The 19,330-nt window shown below is 44.2% G+C and overlaps 1 protein-coding gene across 11 annotated transcripts in view; it reads right to left on the reverse strand.

Annotated features, from left to right (window-relative positions):
- The window catches only part of LOC123790207 (uncharacterized), a 385,091-nt gene that overhangs the window by 364,064 nt on the left and 1,697 nt on the right, over positions 1-19,330 (reverse strand). For all 11 annotated transcript variants that reach the window (XM_087862175.1, XM_087862176.1, XM_087862173.1 and 8 more), the window contains exon 2: positions 2,725-2,808. The gene's annotated coding sequence lies outside the window, so the exon portion shown is untranslated. The remainder of the gene's footprint in view (positions 1-2,724; positions 2,809-19,330) is intronic.

The following is a 19,330-nucleotide window of genomic DNA, read 5'->3' on the forward strand; positions in this document are numbered from 1 at the left end:
ATACTCTGCTGCTGTTAAAAAGGGGAGAGCTGTACAGATAGATTCAAAAGATGCTCGTGATACACAAGGTACAGAACAGCATCTTCTCACTGATACTTATGTAAACACCACATACACACATATAGGCACACACAGAGGAAACCAGCAGAACCATCTGGAAGGACAGATTCCAAAATGATGACTGGGCAGATGCGTGGGGGTGGAAGTACACGGTAGAGCAGTGTGTTGTATTAATGGCATACTTTTACCTTCTCTATTAATCACTGTATTATTTCAATTGTTGACAACAACTGTGTATTAATTTTTTTAGATAAAGGGACTTCAATTTATAAATAAAAAGAAATACTAACAAAAGGGACCATAAAAGCCCACCCTAGGCCCTGGGAATTCTATCCAGGATAGGCACCGTACAAGGTCGTCTTTGCCAATTTTTCCAGCCAGTGTTAACGGTCCCATTGCTCTCCCCTGGTTGCTTTCTCCTCAGCATGCCATTCCAGTGGCAGCCTCTTACCCCGCTGAGCTCCTGCTTCTCCAGTCATGGAGTGCCCCATGGAATTTTTGGGTTACAGAAGATAGATCTGAGAGCTAGTGACCCCAGTTGATGTGACAGATGACAAAGCTAATATTTGGGAAAGAAAAATTGCCCAAGGTGCTACTTGCCAGTAGAGGTGGGTAAAGGGCGTGGCATTTATGTTAAAGTCTCTGACTTCCCTATGCTTCCATGTGTTGTTTTGGAAGCTGAGAAATGGAAACTGACATACCAAGACCTGAAGAAAAGAATAATGCTTTGTGGTCAGAACCTTTTCCCAGAAATCCAAAAGGCTACAGGCAAGGATCCGCTAATAACATTATATGTAGGATGGTCCCCTCCAAAGAGGACCGGATAACTTGGCAACGTCATGGCCATGAACAGCAGGAGGTAAATTGTCTTGTGCTAGGGAGGAATAGTTTAGCCCCTCTCTGTTTCCTCTTTATGTTGTCTTACATCTTTGTAGTTTATAAACAGCATAATGTTGTGGTTAAGAGCAGTACCTAAGAAGACAGAGAACCCAGGTGGGATTCTGCCCCACTTCCCTAAGCCTCCGTTTCCTTTCCTCTAAAATGGGGATAATAATAGTAGTTAACCTCATGAAGTTGTCTGTTGAGAATTAAATGAGATAATACAGGAAAAGTCCTGAGCCCTGTACCTAGCACATGCAGTTAATAGTAACTGTTGGTTTTATAACTAACAATAACAAGATCCACAGCGATTATAAACTATACCTTTCACATGACAGTAAGGAAGGTGACTGACGTTCACACGCTTACTAGTTTACACATCTCTAACATAAGTCCAAATCTTGGCCTCTAGAATTAGAGGTCTTCCACAAGACCTGTGTTCACCAAAACCCTACATAGTTGAGCTTCCACTGCATTAAAAAATCATCACCTTCCTCTAAAGTCATTCGGTAAGACCCCAATTTACATTTGCCTTTACATTTGCTAGTACAGACTGATCAAGACAAATGAAATTCCTTCCTTCCATTCAATCAGGCCTGGCCATCTTGGAATCTTCCCAAAGCCCTTAGAAATAGGATTCCTATTTTTTTTTTTTTAAATCTCTGTTCCCTCTTCAGTCTAGTTAGGAAAAAGAAAGTTTCTCGGGGTAGGAGGTTTAAACTGATGGGCCATTAACAGGATAACAAAGCAAAAGGAATTTTCCAGGTCACCAGACAACAACTTTAGAGTGGTATTTAAAATTCACTCGCTTAGGGGGAAGGAAAGAGGATGGTCAGGAGAGGGTGGGGAAGGATTTCTCCCAGCTGATGGGGAACTGGGGAACGCCCTTTTTTATGGTTAGCAAAACCAGTAAACACCTTAACAACTTGCTTGGTTTCTGGGCTGATATTTTATCATAGTACTTAAGATGCAGATACTGAAAAGAAAACACAAATGTCAGTCTGCTGAATCCATAAAGAAAAGGTTCTCCCTGGTTTCAGATTTAGGGAACACCTGGATCCCTGCTACAATACAACATACCCATAAATTTCTTCTGAGCCCACTGAATAGACACACACACACACACCCCACTCTCTCATATATATCCTGCCTTATTCCAGGTGTGACAAAGTTCAGTAGGAGACTCATGGTCATGCTGTTTCCCCAAGTTTGTATTTTTAAATTTTATTTGTTGGCATTCTGGAAGTCACTGGGGAAGGCAGCTTCAGCACTTAATTGGTAAAAAGAAATATTCTTCTAGGGATCACCTTTGCTGCTGAAAAAAGAATGACCAGCAAAGAGTCCTGCTGCAATTTGGTAGCTGTGCCTTATCACCTCCCTGTACCACTCTCTCCTCTCCCACAGTGCACTGCTCCAGGAACTTGCACAGCCCTGGGAGCTTCTGGAAGCCCCACCAAATTGCACAAGGCTGCTTACGTAGTAGTTGTACACAGTTTTAAGTTTTTCTAGTACAATGGTTTCCAAACTCTTTAAAACTCAGCAGAATACTTTCCAAAGGAACACAAAGGAAAAATAGATTAAAACTATTGCTTCTGATAGGAGCCAATTACAAGGTTGCTCAAACGGGTCCCTGGCATTAAAAAAAAAAAAAAAAAAAACAAAAACAAAAAAAACCACTATTTTCGAATATCACTCTACTGTTACTTTAGGTAATTTTGTCATTACAGTCAAGTCCAAACTCCTCATTAGGTCTTTAGAACCCTTTTTGATCCAGCCCCTGCCTACCTGAGTTTCATGCAGTTATTCCCATGTTGTCTGCTCTCTTGATTTACTCCTTCATTTTGGTGGTACAGGTCCTCCACTAGATTCCTGGGAAGAGATACATGGGAGGTAAATTTTTTGAAACCTTGCATTTCAGCATATATCTTTTTTTTTTTTTTAAGACTTTATTTATTTATTTGACACAGAGACAGCCAGTGAGAGAGAGAGAAGCAGGGGGAGTGGGAGAGGAAGAAGCAGGCTCCCAGCAGAGGAGGCTGATGTGGGGCTCAATCCCAGAACGCGGATCACGCCCTGAGCCAAAGGCAGACACTCAACGACTGAACCACCCAGGTGCCCCAGCATATATCTTGCCTTTTGTTCTCCTCACGGTTTGACCAGTAGTTTTGCTAGGTATAAAAATCTAGGTTGTAAATTAGTCCCCCAAAAGCCTAGGCCTCTCCAGCATCCAGATGTTTGAACTGGAAGTTCCTCCTGCATAGAACACATACACCATGCCCACCCCCTGCCCCTGTGTAGCTAACACTTGATTGTTCTTTTTCTTTTTCTTTTTTTTTTAAGTAATCTCTATACCCAAAAATGGGCAGGAACCTACAATCGTGACGTCAAGAATTGCATGCTCCATCAACTGAGCCAGCCAGGTACCCCACACCTCATTAGTCTTGTCAGGGAAACTTACCTGCCCAACCACATATCCCTCCTAGTTGCTCCCACAACCTGGTGCTTACCCCTCATTACATTTCTTATGCCATATTATCACTATCTATTTACTTATCTGTGTCCTCCACTAGTTTGTGAACATGAGGGCTAAAAACACAGAGCTACTCGTTAAGTATTTGTAGAACAAAGAAATAATGAATGGTTGTGATATTTTTTTTAAAGATTTATTTATTTGAGAGAGAGAGAGAATGAGCGCAAGCATGAACGGGACGAGCAGAGAGAGAGGAAGAATCTCAAGCAGACTCCATGCTGAGCACAGAGCCCAACATGGGGTTCAATCCGAGGACCCTGAGATCACAACCTGAGCCAAAACCAAGAGTCAGACACTCAACCAACTGCACCACCCAGGCACCCCAGATGATATTTTTTATTATAAGACACAACGTACAGTAAAATGTATGACAAATACCCTTACCAGTTGGTGCATGCTGGGGGAGTAGAGAGCAGGACTGGTCTCAGGGAAGAAATGCCACCTTGATCCTAAGAGCCTAATAAGAAAACTTAAAATTTCTTGTTCAATATGTGCCTTTCATGAGGACAGGGACCAGATATGGCCTCTCAGTGCTGAGTTCCCAACAATCAGACCACAATGACAGCTTAATAAAGAACTGTTGAATGAATGAACTGGTCCAGACAAAGGGAGTCCTATGCATTACACGACCAAGAAAACAGAGAGAAAAAGTCCCTACACTGACTTACAGTCAGAAGAAAAAGGGAGGTTTGGAATGAAAACACAGTTCATCATCTGTTCCCACCACACCTCCAGTAGCAAAACCTCTCCCAATTCCCTGTTCCAGATATAGGCACTCCCTTCTTTGGGCACATGGATTTGAAGCCCCACAACTATCTGGCTTGAACCCTCGCTTTCGTAGTCTGTTTATTTTCAATCAGCAAGTCCTGTTGCCTCCTCTCCCTCTCTCACTTTACAGCAGTTTTCACCCTGAGCCTCCTGCTTCATTCCTCTAATACCCCCAGTGAGGCCTCCATCACCCCACACCTACATTTTCCCATGGCTCCGTCCTTCACTCCAAGTCACTTTGACACCTCTGTCAGATTAATCTCTCTAAAGCATCACTTTGCAGTGTCTCCTCACTGCCCAAAAATACCTTCAGAGTTTCTTGACTTCCTCCCGTGTTAAGTCACAACTCTGCCAGTTTTCAACCTTCAGAATGACTTCTGATGCTCTGTTTTCCCTCCTCACACACACCAGCTCACTTATCACACATACACAACTCTCAAAGATTAGGCAAGATGCTGCACTGTCTCAGAAACAACAGAGTAGACTTCTGCACAACTTGTGCATTCTCTTCTCTGGAATGTTCTCCCCACCCCTCTTAATTCAATCCATCCTTCCAGACCTGATTTAAATCTTTCCTCCTCCAAGATGCCTTTATTTACAACTTCAGGCTTTGCAGATCTCCCCAAATTTAAAATCCAAATAGCACTTATCATCTTTGTAGCCCAGTTATATCCGAATGTGTGCCTTATATGAAACACTACATAGTCCACATGCATCGGTGCAGTCTTCCCCAACCAGTCTGGCTGCTCCTTGATGGTAAGGATGTCCTGTTCTTGGACCTGAGGGCTCTAGAGTTCAACAGAGAGTAGTATTCAGGAGGTGGTAAGAGAGCTGCCTTCAGAAACAGACAAACCAGGGTTAATCGCAGCCCTACCGATTCTAATTGTGTGTATTTGGACTCTCTGAGCCTCAGTTTTCTCATCTGTAAAATTGGGATAATAATAGTACTATCTCATAGGTCTGATGTGAAAATTTAAATGAGATAATGCTAAGTAAAGCAATTTGAGCTTTGTTTTGATACAGGATAAATACTCAGTACGTTTTAGCAATTGTTATTAGAGACTCCAATCCCTGTTCTTGGAGTTGAACTTTGGCCTTGATTTTGCTTGAGACTCTGTCACTGAGCCAGCCTTGCAAATAGTGATTTCCTGCCAATCCCAGCCTCTGTGTCCACCCTTGGCTGGTCAAAGCATTCTCTGCAAGCAGTGGCTAAGAGAAAGTTCCATCATGCAAAGTCATCTCAGGCCCCATGTGTGGTTTCTCCTGCCCTCAGCACTACTGGATTCAGTGCTGAACTGTTTAGTACCTTTGGTTTGTGAACCATAAGCTTTGCTTTTTTCCACTTTTTCTTTATCACTATCATTGTATTATAAAAACAATACATGCGCATTTTTTTAAAACTACATAAGAGTATAAAGTAAAGAGCAAAAGTCTCACTCCTCACCCAAATCTCCATTTCTACTCTTTAGAAGAAACCAGTTCGGGGTGCCTGGGTGGTTCAGTTGGTCAGGTGTCTGCCTTCGGCTCAGGTCATGATCTCAGGGTTCTGGGATCAAGTCCCAAATCGGGCTCCTTGCTCAGCGGGGAGCCTGCTTCTCCCTCTGCCTGCTGCTCCCCCTGCTTGTGCTCGCTCGTTCTCTCTTTCCCCCTCTCAAATAAATAAATAAAATCTTAAAAAAAAAAAAAAAAGGAGAGAGAGAGAAACCAGTCAGCAGTTTCTCATGTGTATTTCCAGAAAACACAGCTTTAGAAACATATACACACATACTTTTCTGTGGTTTTATTCACTTAATAATCGGTCTTGAACACCTTTCTCTACCTATACCTGATAGTTCACCACACAGTGTTCAATGGCAACTTAGATTTCTTTCTTTTTTTTTTTTTTTTTAAAGATTGTCTTCATTTATTTAAGAGAGAGAATATGAGTGGGGAGGAGCAGAGGGGGAGGGAGAAAGAATCTGAAGCAGACGCGGCACTAAGTGCAGAGCCCGTTGTGGAGCTCAATCCCACAACTACTAGGTTACAAACAGCTAAAACCACAAATCAGGTGTCCAACCGACTGTGCCACCCAGGTGCCCCTTAGATTTCTTTTGTAAAAAACAACCAAAGTTGATTTCATCAATCCCCTACAGATGGGCATGTAGGTTGCTACTCCTAAAACAACATGATGAACATCCTTGTATATATATTTCTGTGTACTCTTAAGTCTTCAGGCTTCTGATTGCCAAATTAGACTGGATTGGGGGTGATTCATCACATTTGGTTCTACCTCCCAAGTCTCCACCCAAATATAGCATTCAGTCCCTATACCCACTGACTCACTGATCAGTGGTGTGACCACCTTCCTCTTCACTTTAAAATAGAAGAAAGAGGTCACTGGACTATTTCCTCATGACCCTACTCAAAACGAGTTCACAGAACCCACATGTTTCTCCCTTTATCTGGAACCAGAGGGGAAATCCCAGGCATTGGGGAATAAGATTTCAGAATCTGGCTGTGTTCTCAGGTAGCCCTGAGGTAGCCCCAAAGAAGGAAGGAAACACGTTTTTGGTTCATGAGACACAATCCCAGCTGTTTTCAGTGGGGCTGAGAGGGATGTGAGTGTGACAATAAGGACAGTAGCTAAGACAGGCTTCAGGTGGTAGCTGGGGGATGGTGAACACATAGGGCTTTCATCAGCAGTGACTCGGCATTATTATCCTAGCCCACATCCGTCCCTTTACACCATGTCCTTGCTCAGGCCAAGGGCAGGATGGAACAGCAGGAACTTTGATTGCTTATCCCCAGCTCAGCCTGACTCATGCAGGACCCCAAGCCAGCCCCTTACTGTACCCTGGCAGAAGCTCCAGGAGCCTGGGTGAAACTAGCGCTGGAAAAAGTCGCCCCTGAGGTGTATACAAGTTGCTTACGTGTAACTCTATGACCCACAGTGAGCTACCATACCATTTTAAGCTTCAGCTACCCATTCTCCTATCTGTAAAAAAAGTAAATGCAACACCAACAGTCGCCGTGTTACACTGTCCTTGAAGGCAGGAGGTATACCAAGTGCTTAACAAGAACATGGCATTACATAAGCAGTCAATAAATCTTTAATACTTGCTTCACTGATATCCCCCTCTTGTCTAGCACAGTGCCCAATTCAGAGTAGGTACTTAATGAAAATTTTTTTCAGTGAATGAATGAACAACCTCTTCATTTCTGAAGGGCAGACAGGAAAATTGCAAAATAACCCCCAAGGCCTTTCCAACCTCATGTCACCCTATTCTCTTCCTTACAATATGGAAGTTTACTGATAATGCAGTTTGGTTTGGTTCACTCAATTCATTTTCTCTCTCCCTGTCTCTCTCTCTCCCCATTCCTCCCTCCCTTCCTCTCTCCCTCAGAGAAAAGATGTTCTATTCCCCCTGGTTTGTCCTCAAGTCCCAGACACATCAAAGAATAAGCTCAGGGCCAAGGTCCTGGAATGCAGCCTCACCTCAAAGTTTCTAAAGAGAAACCAAGTCCTAGGACCATGAAATATCAGAGGAGGGAGGAAAGAAAATTCATGTATTAATTCAATAAATATATATGTGGAATATCTATTGTGTCTAGAAGTGAAACCACAAGCTTGCTGCTTAGCCTTGCCTCTACTCTCCTGTCAGGCTGGATTCTGCCTCAAACCCTCCAAACCTGATCTCCAAATCCCTACTAAAAAGGCTTCCTTATAAGTAGCCCTCAGGTGCTCCCACTGTTAATCCCGATGCCTTTCCCCCCTTCTTGTTCTTCACTACCTCTCTCCCAACACCTTTCTCCTCCTTTAGTTTCCCTCCTCTGTCCCTGATTCCTGCCTTCTGTTGTGAGCCTAACTGCATCCCTCCAAAATCCATGTTATAGTCCCAACTCCCTGCACTCAGAACGTGACTGCATTTGGAGATAGGGTCTTATAAACATCTTATTTATTTATCTGAGGGCAAGTGAGAGAGAAGAGAGACAGAAAATGAGTGAGCACGAGAGAGGGAAGGGGCAGAGGAGGAGGGAAAGAATCTCAGGCAGACTGTCCGCTGAAAGAAGAGCCTGATGGAGAGCTCGATCCCACGACCCTGAGATCGTGACCTAAGCTTAAATCAAGAGTCAGACGCTCAACTGAGTCACCCAGGCACCCCTGGCGATAGGGTCTTTCTTTTTTTTTTTTTTTTCTTCTTGTTCTTTCTTTCTTTCTTTCTTTCTTTCTTTCTTTCTTTCTTTTTTTAAGATTTTATTTATTTATTTGAGAGAGAGATAGAGAAAGTGAGAGAGAGCATGAAGGGGGGGGAGGCAGAGGGCGAAGCTGACTCCCCGCTGAGTAGGGAGCCCAATGTGGGACTCGATCCCAGGACTCTGGGATCATGACCTGAGCCAAAGGCAGATGCTTAACCAATGGAGCCACCCAGGCACCCTTCATTTTTGTTATAAATCTAAAACAACCCGGGGTGCCTGGGTGACTCCATCAATTAAACATCTGACTTCGGCTCAGGTCATGATCCCAGGGTCTTGGGTTCGAGTCCCGCATTGGGCTCCCTACTCAGAGGGGACTCTGCTTCTCCCTTCGTCTGCCCTTCTCCCTGCTCGTGCTCTCCTGCTTGCTTGCGTTTGCTCTCTCTCAAATAAGTAAATAAAATCTTAAAAAAAAAAAAATCTAAAACTGCTCTAAAAAGTAATCTCAACACATACACACACATGACAAATAGCACAAAATAAGACAGAAAGAAATCTAATTCAATAATTTTCAGTTCTCATATGAATCCATGCAAACTGAAATGTACTGCTCTGCATTGAAAAGACAAAGCTTGCCAGGCTGGCTAGAAACCAAAATCCAGTAGTAGGTGCTTGTTACAAGTAAAACAAAGGAGTGAGTTTAAGTAAATGCTAAAGTTTCCTGTGGCTTCATCCAGCCAATGTGATTTCCCCATAAAGTCCAACAGAATAAATTTGGTCATCTGAGGAGAGTTTGATAAAGGAACTACTTACAAACATGCAGCTGGACTGTAAGGAAACCACAAGGACAGTGCGACACCCTGGACCTGGGAAAAACTGGGCTCCGTTATCACCTCTAGGACTGAATGACATATTCCCTAACACACACACTCACACACATACATCCACAGCTTCAAGACTTTTAATAGTATCCCATGGTTCTTAAGGAGGAAAAACTGCACATTCTTACACAGCCTCCAAAGCCTTCTATGATCTGTCCGCTCTCCCCTATCTCTAGCTGTTTCTGGGCCCAGAGTCCACTGGATTTTCAATCCTTTAGTCACAGTAGCTTTCTCTTACATCCTTGGATTCACCATGCCTGCTCCCTCCCATCTGAGGACCTTTGTGTGTCCTGTTCTCAGCCTGCAATACTTCTCCCTCCACCCTCCAAACCCACTTATCACCCGTCATCCTTCTGGGCTGAGCTCAGGTATCACTAGACGCTAGAGGAACTTTCCCAAAGCCCTAGCTTTCATTATGTACCTTCAGGGCACTGAGACTTCTGCAGAGCACTGATCACTGGCATCACTTTGTATTTACATTTGTGCAGTTGTTTGATGAATGTCTCACTAGACTAGAAGCTCCATAAGGGTACGAATGGCATTCTTTATATTCACATCCGTGCGGTGCCTGGCACCTGGCACCGAGCGGCAGCTCAATCAATACTGAATGAAGGAATGACAACATCCTTACTAAGAGAAGGGCACTTTGTCCACAAACAAGTATTCCATACCCTAAGGTTTCCCCAGTTTTATCACACAATTTGCATTCATTCATTCACAGATTACTTACTAGCCATTTCTCTGTGTCAGAGGAAATTAAACACCATTACCTTCAAAGGCCTTTCCTGAACATAAAAACACTCCCTGGGCTGCTTATATGGCAAAAACATGGTAGGAAAGCCTCCAAGCCAAGGCAGTGGGTGGCATTTCAGCAAACCTGGTGGACACTCAAGGTGGAGGACAGGGAACGCCTCCCCGTTCCTGACCCATCAGACCCAGAGCAAAGGCAGATGGATTAACAATCAACCATGTGCCTTTCCAAGGGCCCTAAATGGTGGATGAGGCCACAGTCAATGGCACTCAAGTCACTGAACACTGGGCATTTTGGCAAAATGGGGCTGGGCTGAAGGAGTTGTGTTTGGTTGGCTTCAGACAATTGCTGACCACAGAGAAAACCTCTGTCTTAAAATTCCCACTTGGGAAAGGGATGATGGAAAGCAGTTCCTCTGATTAATAACATTTACAATCCTGTTCTCTGATTCGATTGACTTTACACATGGATGGTAATGGCTCTATGCCTTGGCTTCCTGATCCTCAATGAGGATGAAAATTTTTAGATTCTTTAATAAGAGTATCAATAATAATAATAATAGCAGTAGCAGCTACTAACATTTACCAAATACCACTCTATGCCAGACTCTGTGATAAGTTCATATATATATATATATATATATATATATATATATATATATATATATATATCTTTTAATCTTCATGTAAAGCTCATGGTAGTCTCCTGCTTAAGACTCTTCAATGATTTCCACTGATATTAAAATAAAATGCAGAGTGCCTGGCTGGCTCAGTCAATGGAGTGTGCAACTCCTGATCTTGGGGTTGTGAGTTTGAGCCCCATGTTGGGTGTAGAGATTACTTAAAAATAAAACCTTAAAAAAAAAATAAGGGGCGCCTGGGGTGGCTCAGTTGATTAAGCATCCAACTCTTAATTTCGGCTCGATCATGATCTCAGAATCATGAGATCAAGCCCTGCACTGGGCTCTGGGCTCAGCAGAGACTCTGCTTGGGATCCTCTCTCCCTCTCTCTCTGTCCCTCCTCCCCACCGACTGCTTTCTCTCTCTCTCTCTTAAATTTTTTGTAAAGATTTATTTATTTATTTATTTATTTATTTATTTATTTATTTATTTGAGAGAGACAGAGATAGCGAGAGAGAGCACAATCAGAGAGGAGAGGGAGAGGCAGGCTCTCAGCCAAGCAGGGAGCCCGGCATGGGGTTGGATCCCAGGACCCTAGGATCATGACCTAAGCCCAAGGCAGGCGCTCAACAGACTGAGACACCCAGGCACCCCTTTAAAAAAATAATTTAAAAATTAAAAAAATAAATAAACGCAAACTCCTTACCACAGCCTTCAAGGCCCTGCATGTCCTGGCCCCTGCCTATTTCTGCTGCTCTATCCTGAACAGCCCACCCATTAATCAGCTCCAGCAGGATCAACCTTCTTTCTGCAACTCACATACACCAAACTTGTTCCTACCTCATAGCCTTTGCGCAGGCTGGCCCTTCTGCATGGAGTGCTCTTTCCTCAGAACCACCCACAGCTGCCTTCTTCTGATCATCCGGGTCCCAGCTCAATCACTACCACCCCAACTCCCCTACTACCCTCCCGCCATCGCTTGGTCATAGCACCCTCTTTTACTGCCTCCATAGCATGTATCATGATCTGAAATTATCTTAATTATTTGCTTCATTATTATCTGCCTCCTCTAGAACATACATTCCACGAGGGCAAAGCCCCATCTGTCTTGTTCATCCCTGAATTCTCAGTGTCCAGAACACAGCAGCACACAGGAGGCATTCCACAAACGTTTTTCAAGTAAAGAAATGGGTAAAAGACCCTGTGAGATAAGAACTACTATGCTTAACTGATTTTACAGATGAAGAACTTAAGGCCTGGTGATGTTGGGTGACTTGCCCAAGGTCACAGAGATGGTAGGTAAATAGAGGCGCTGAGTAAAAATTGAACCCACTTGTGCTCTTAATCACTACACAAATTGAGATTCATCCATGAATCACGTCATGATTATCTCTCCTCTAATCATTCTTTTTTTTTTTAAGATTTATTTATTTTAGGGAAAGAGAGAGCACGAGTGGGAGGGGCAGGGGGAAAGAGAATCTCAAGCAGCCTGAGATCACAACTTCAGCAGAAACCAAGAGTCAGACTCTTAACCAACTGTGCCACCCAGGTGCCCCTCCCCTCTATTCATTCTTTTTTTTTTTTTTAAGATTTTATTTATTTATTTGACAGAGAGCGAGACAGCCAGAGAGAGAGGGAACACAAGCAGGGGGAGTGGGAGAGGAAGAAGCAGGCTCCCAGCGGAAGAGCCTGATGGCTCGATCCCAGGACTCTGGGATCACGCCCTGAGCCGAAGGCAGATGCTTAATGACTGAGCCACCCAGGCGCCCCCCCTCTATTCATTCTTTGCGTAGAACCTGGCCCAAGAGCTAGGCAGCAAGGAAACATATTAAAACAGTACAGAGAGCGTGAATTCCTACAACCACTTGTGATAACTAGAAGTACTCACTAAAGCTAAACCAGTCCTCAGCGTATATCCACAGATACACAAACATGTGTTCAATAAAAGTCACGTACAGGACTATTAACAGAAGCAACATTCTTTCTTTTTTTTTAAGTTTTTATTTTTAAGTAATCTCTACATGCAACATATGGGGCTCGAACTCACAACCCCAAGATCATGAGTTGCATGCTCTAGCAACTGAGCCGGTGGTATTATTTTTTTTTTTTAATTTTTATTTATTTATTCTTTTTGAGTAGACTCCATGCCCAACGTGGGGTTCAAACTCAGGACTGAGAGGTCAAGAGTCACATGCTCTACCCCTGAGCCAGCCAGGGGCCCCCAAGAAGCAGTATTTTTAAAAGTAAACACCCGAGGGGTGCCTAGGTGGTTCAGTCAGTTAAGCATCTGACTTCGGCTCAGGTCATGATCTCAGGGTCCTGGGCCCAAGCCCCATGTCAGGCCCCATGCTCAGTGGAGAGTCTGCTTGTCCCTCTCCCTCTGCCTCTACCCCCAGCACATGCTCTGTCTCTCTCTCAAAAAATAAAATAAAATCTTAAAAAAAAAAAAGTAAACACTGGAAACAATATACATATCCATCAAAAATAGCATGAATAAATATACTGCAGTACAATTATATAGTAGAATAGTATACAGCAAAAAAAAAGAAACTACAACTACATGCAACCACATGGAAGAATCTCACACAAGAAGTATCTACTGTATAGGGGCGCCTGGGTGGCACGGCGGTTAAGCGTCTGCCTTCGGCTCAGGGCGTGATCCCAGCGTTCTGGGATCGAGCCCCACATCAGGCTCCTCCACTGGGAGCCTGCTTCTTCCTCTCCCACTCCCCCTGCTTATGTTCCCTCTCTCGCTGGCTGTCTCTATCTCTGTCAAATAAATAAATAAAATCTTAAAAAAAAAAAAAAGAAGTATCTACTATATAATCTCATTTATAGAAAGATCAAAAAATACACATTAATCTATGGTGCTAAAAGTCAATATACTGATTACTATTGTGGGTAGAGGTGGAGTATCGTGGTGTTTAGGGATGGGAAGAGCATGACTATCGTTTCCAGAATGCTGGTAATGTTTTCCTTCCTGACCCGTCCACTAATTCCACAGTTGTGTTCATTTTGGGAAAATTCACTGAGTTGTACACTTGATTTATGCAGTTTTCTGAATGCTGACTCACATGAAATTTATGTTGAATTGCATGAAACTGCCATCTTTGTACATGAGAAGTGGCTAAATATCAGCAATTTCATGTCGTTCAACTAATACGTTATACTTTTTTTAAAAAGATTACTTAAGAAAAAAAAAATCCTATCCGATTGAATTGCTTTGTACACAGCTCTGTAAAAATTGGTTTTGAGAAAGAGCCTGTGCCTTCCAAGTGCTCCTTGGCAGGTGGTAAACAGGCTCAGAATGGTTGTAAATTCTTCCCGAGGGCCTGAGGCTGGTACACTTGGCTGTGTACTCCAGAGTCCAGAGTTCGGGCCAGCCCCGGTGTGATGCAAGTCAGCTGGAGGAGGCCAGAATATCCTAGAACGGAGATGAGCAACTCCAGCCTCAGGCCCAAGGTGTCAGTATTCCTGAAAGACACCAGTTCTCACATGCCCTAGTCTCTGCACTCATGGTACTCTCCTTCCTGGGCATTTCCATGACTCCTGCTCCTCAGCCTTCAGACTGCCCAGAGAGGCTTTCCCCGACCTCCATAAAGGGGCCAGCTCCGTCCCATAATTGCTCTCACACCCCTTTGTTATTCCATTTGTAGATTTTACCAACATCTAAAATTGCTTTTATTTAGGTGTTTACTTTTGATTATCTGCCCCCGCCATTAGACTAAGCTTTATTAGAACAGGGGATTCCTAGAACTACTTTACTGTTGTATCCTCATGTCCTTGCATGGCACCTGGGACCTAGAAAGTGTTTAAATATTGGTCGAATGAATGAGTGAACGAATAAATGACCAAAAGAAGTGGAACCAATGGAGGTCAGGGAAGAAAAGGTGGCCCGAAGCACAACTGTCAAGTCAGAAAGAAGGACACAGCCCCCATCACCCTTGTGAAGCAAGATGGGCCTCCACAAAGTTGCCGACCCCCCAAGTCTAGACATCCATTCCTTATCCCTGTGTTTTTCCAGGGTCCCCATTCTGTTATGTGAAGGACAGAGACATTTATGAGGTATCTACTGGACCATTCTACAGAGTTTGAACGAATCATCACACCCATTACATAGATATGATTGAGGGTGTAAAGAATCAGTAACTCACCTGAGATCCATCAACAGCTAAGTGTCCAATTACTTTGGACAAAGTCTAAGTCTGTTTATTCCTGAAGCCAGAACTTGCCAACCACTCTATCTCCTGATTTTTCATTGTTACTAGGGAATTTCTGTGATTTGCAAGCAAGGACCAAGGGGGCCATTTTTTTTCTTTTCTTTCTATTCACTGCTCTCAATGGTTGCTTTTGATTTAGCTCCCACACCTGAAATGAACAGTGTGCTTGAATTTTATGTGAATTTGAACGAAGGCAAATCTGAACTGTGCCATAGAAATATATTCACAAAAATCTTGACTCAGTAGCCAAAACTGATAGCGTGCAAATCGGACTTCACAGTCACACCGATGAGGAAATTGTTCTTGAATTACGTGAGGTCTTCTGGAATCCTTCTTTTTCATACCATTCTACTGACCTGCTCAGCAAACAGTGAAAACCAAGGGTCTTGGAGGAAAAATGGGGCAAAGCAAGCTAGAGACCTGTATTATCAAAACCAAGTTAAAATCTTTAAAATATTCCTGTTACACAGGTTAATTCAAGGACCCCAAAAATAACTGTGCACTTGGTTCTGAGCTAAGTTACTTGAAAAACATCATGTTTAGTGCTCACAACTCTCTGAAGCAGATACTATGACTATCATCCCCTTTTTTACAAGAGAGGCTTGAAGAGATTAAGAATTATGCAAAGTCACTAGGCGCTTAATACAACAGAATCATCATTTAGCATACATTCAGCATTATATCACACATGTGCTACCACTGAAATTCAAGCATCTATATTGGCCACGGTTAAAATCAAGTCTTGGGTGAACTGTTTAAGATACCCAGACACACAGCTGAAAATACCATAACTTTCACCCTGCGAAACTGTACTAGTTAAAGCAGTGATGACAGCCATAGTATTATTGTTTTAACTATTTATTAACAATGAAAACCTTGATTACAATTTAGATTATTTTTCTCTTTCTGAGGTTTTGATACACATAATGGACTCCTCTTAAAATTCATACACATTCTTTGCATGAACATGACCGGGTATGTTGAATAATCACCTAAATGCATATTTGGCATTTACAATTTGCCAGACACTGTTCTAAGTGCTTTATGTACATTTTTCCATTCAAATTCCACTCAACCCTTCATATTACAGAGGAGAAAACTGAGGTACATAAAGTTTGGATCACTTGTCCAAGGCTATGGAGCCTGTAAGGGTAGGATTGAACCTCAGCAGTCTGTGGTCAATGTCTGTACATCTGTCTTTCAATGTTTCCAGCCTTCAAAGCTGAAACAAATGAACACACTGAGCCAGAAAGCCTAGGAGCTAGAGCCAGAACAGAGGTCTAGCTCAGGCCTGACCTACCCTCCCTTCCTCAAAGGACTACGGTACCGCTAGCTATCTTCAGATGCTCTAACACTCCTTGAGACTCCTTTCTGCTTCTGAGCCTTCTGCCACTGGGCCCAACTTGGCAGAGACTGCATTCTGCAGATCTGAGCTGCAGGGAAGCTTCTCCACGGCCTCTAAGCTGTGCCCCCTGACTTTGCTCTCCGCACTCTCTATCACATCACTCATGTTAACTGTAATTAAATCTGTCTTCAATCAATTGTTTGTTTAATGTCTTATGTCCCCTACTTGACTACAGGGGAGGCAGGTGATCTGTTTGGGTTGAGGGGCTTGGCTTGCAGTGCTTAGTATGTGCAATAAGGTTGAGAAATATCTAGTGAATATAGAAATGAATGAGGGCTCTGATGAAGATTATACGTTAAAGCACACCCCGCCCCCACCCTGCCCCGGCCCCCTTACCACTGACTGAGAGCTCTATAAAGGCAAAAATTGTGTCTATCTCTTTTATCACTATAACCCCAACACCTGGCACTATGCCTGACTCACAGGAAGTGCATAATAATTTTTGGTGGAATTAAATAATTAAAACATTGCCTCTGACTTCTTATCTGACAAAGAGAGAGGCTAAGACCCAGAACACAGCTTTTTAAAGCAACAGTACATATGAAAACATGCTGAGCACAGGCATGGCACACAGTAAATGTTCCATGAATGTCTGTCATTGAATTGGAATTCCTGCCTCTCCTAACTTCCACTAACTCAGCTTCCAGTCTTGGCAAGGCCAGGGGCTTAATAAGAGGGCTGAGCCCAGAAGTGAACCCACTCTCCTCCCCTGGCCATGATCTGGTAGGGGTAAAGATGTTTACATTGAGATCGGGGTGAGAAGACTGTAATTAGCACAAGCAGGAACGCAGGGCCGTTAGGATATGCCTCTAGCAGGAAAGTTATACCTGGGCAGGAGACAGCCCCTGAGGAGTAAACAAAGTCAGATGAAGTAGAAGAGGAAAAAAAAAGCACAGGCCTACTGGCCACCCAATTCAAAAGAACAAATATGGCACCTTCAGCCTGTCAGGAGCAAACATCCTGCATTCCCCTGTCACCTTTCACTCTGTCCCCTCAACCCCAGCCACCAGCCTCTGGGCTGCTACAGAGGTCTAGAACACAAACCAGAACATGTCATGACGCTGCTTAAAACCCTTAAGAGGATAATATCCGAACTCCTCTTCCACCTTGTTTGCCAAGCTGTGGCCGCAGAGGCCTACTGTCAGCACTTCCGTGGCAGGCCTTTCCCACACAGGGCTTCCACCCAGGCTCCCTCAGCCCGACCTGTCTCCTCAACCTCCCTCAGGCTCACTGCTTCTCAGATTTCAGGTCTGAACTCGGACCCCCTCCCAGCACTTATCACAGCCTCAAATTGCACGGTCTGTCTCCTCAAAAGATGGTGAGCTTCACAAGGGCAGGGAATGCTGTCTGTCTCTCACCACTGAGTCCCCAGAGGCAGGGCAGGCTCCTACACAGAATAATATGTGAATGCATGAATGAATGAATGAATGAATGAATGAATAGAAACGAAGAATATATGCACACATTTCTCATAACACTTACCCTGAACCTCTCTTTAGGTTCCAAGCAGAGGCAGAATATAATCCTCATTTACCTCCCAGACACTCTGCATTGCACTCTGCTTACAAATCAGGGGCTTTGCCCAGCCCAGGGCTGAGGGCTCCTCCATCCTCTCACCATATTACCAGGGCTGTGGTTTCTTCACCTCATCCTTCAGTAAAGCTGAGAAAAGACCAGGAATGGAACCCCATCTCTCGGCTAATTCCTCTAAATAAAGGAAACAGGACAGCAAACACACACTACCACCACCATCTTGCTTTCCTTTGATAGTTTAGAAAGGATGTATTTACTGCCATCTTTTTAATTGTTCAAGCAAGTCCCAGAGTACTGGCTGCAAAATTACAACTCCAACTTCCCTTGTTTAATGTGCTTACATGACTTAACAAAAAAACCAGGCTTTATGTTTGTGATGCCGAGAAGGGGTGGTAGCAAAGTTAGGTTTAGAGAGTTATGTTGCAGAGATCTAGAAAATCAGCTCCACATTTACTAGATCTTCCATTGAGCAGGTACAGGACTCTTGCCCTCAATTTCTTTCTACATCTGACAAATGGGAATAATGATACTGAATTCAAGACCAGCAAAGGTCAGTCCTAAACAACTGTCCTACCAAAGAGTTTTTCTTTTGGCTTTTAGTAAGGTCTTAGCCCTGAATGGCTGTGGACCTCTGGGGGGAGGGGGGGGGCTCTGCCCCCAGGAGCTAAATAAGTAAATCACACTGCAAAGATACTTCTGAGTTGTAAGACGATATTTTAGACTGAGACTCTGTGACCTCGAGTTCTGGTGTGGGTTTGCAAAATGTCCCTTCACGGCCCATCTCCAGAGCCCCAGACCCAGCTCCAGCCCAAGGCCAGACCTCTGACCTGGACTAGAAGCCTTTCATTGGCTCCTCTGACAACAGCCAAGCACAGCCCTCCGATGGTGTAGGAAGAAAAAGACAGCCACAACCTCCCGGTCAAGCCAGAACACCAGCAAGACAAATTTACCGGGGATTCACGCCCTAGCCTAGCTCTTATTCTGGCATCAAAGCCAACCCCCCTCCCCCGACGCCTCCCAGGCTACAGTCTCCTCCGTTCCTGGGCGGAGCTGGACCTGCTGCTGTTGTGAGGGCTCCCTGCCTTCCTGGAGTCAGGCCTAATGGCGGGGGCTTTTCTTTTCAACAGCCTGGGCTGATGCGATACACCCCACCCCACACAGGATCATTAACTGCAACGAAAGGATCCCTGGCCATTTCCATTTCCTCCGCGGCTCAAGAACCCTCTTGTTATTTAATCCCAAGGCCACTCCGGCAGCATCCTCTGCTCGGCCGGCTCCACCCATACACCTGGCTAATTCTGGGCTGCTCCCGCTTCCCTGTAGGGTAGCTGATGGGGGTGAATGGGGATAGGCTCCCACTGCAGCAGAGGGCCGTGGCCTTCCGTGGACAGAGGCTCCTCGGGCCCGCGTCCCGTGAGAGTTGGGAAACGCAAAGGGGTGGAGAAGGGAGCAGCTAGTCAGCGCAGCCTAGGGCGGGCAGGCGCGAAGGCACTGAGGACATTACACTGGG

This window comes from Ursus americanus, chromosome 5 (genome assembly GCF_024610735.1).
Source record: "Ursus americanus isolate L20-20 chromosome 5, mUrsAme1.1.p, whole genome shotgun sequence".
In the NCBI taxonomy this organism is placed as follows: domain Eukaryota; kingdom Metazoa; phylum Chordata; class Mammalia; order Carnivora; family Ursidae; genus Ursus; species Ursus americanus.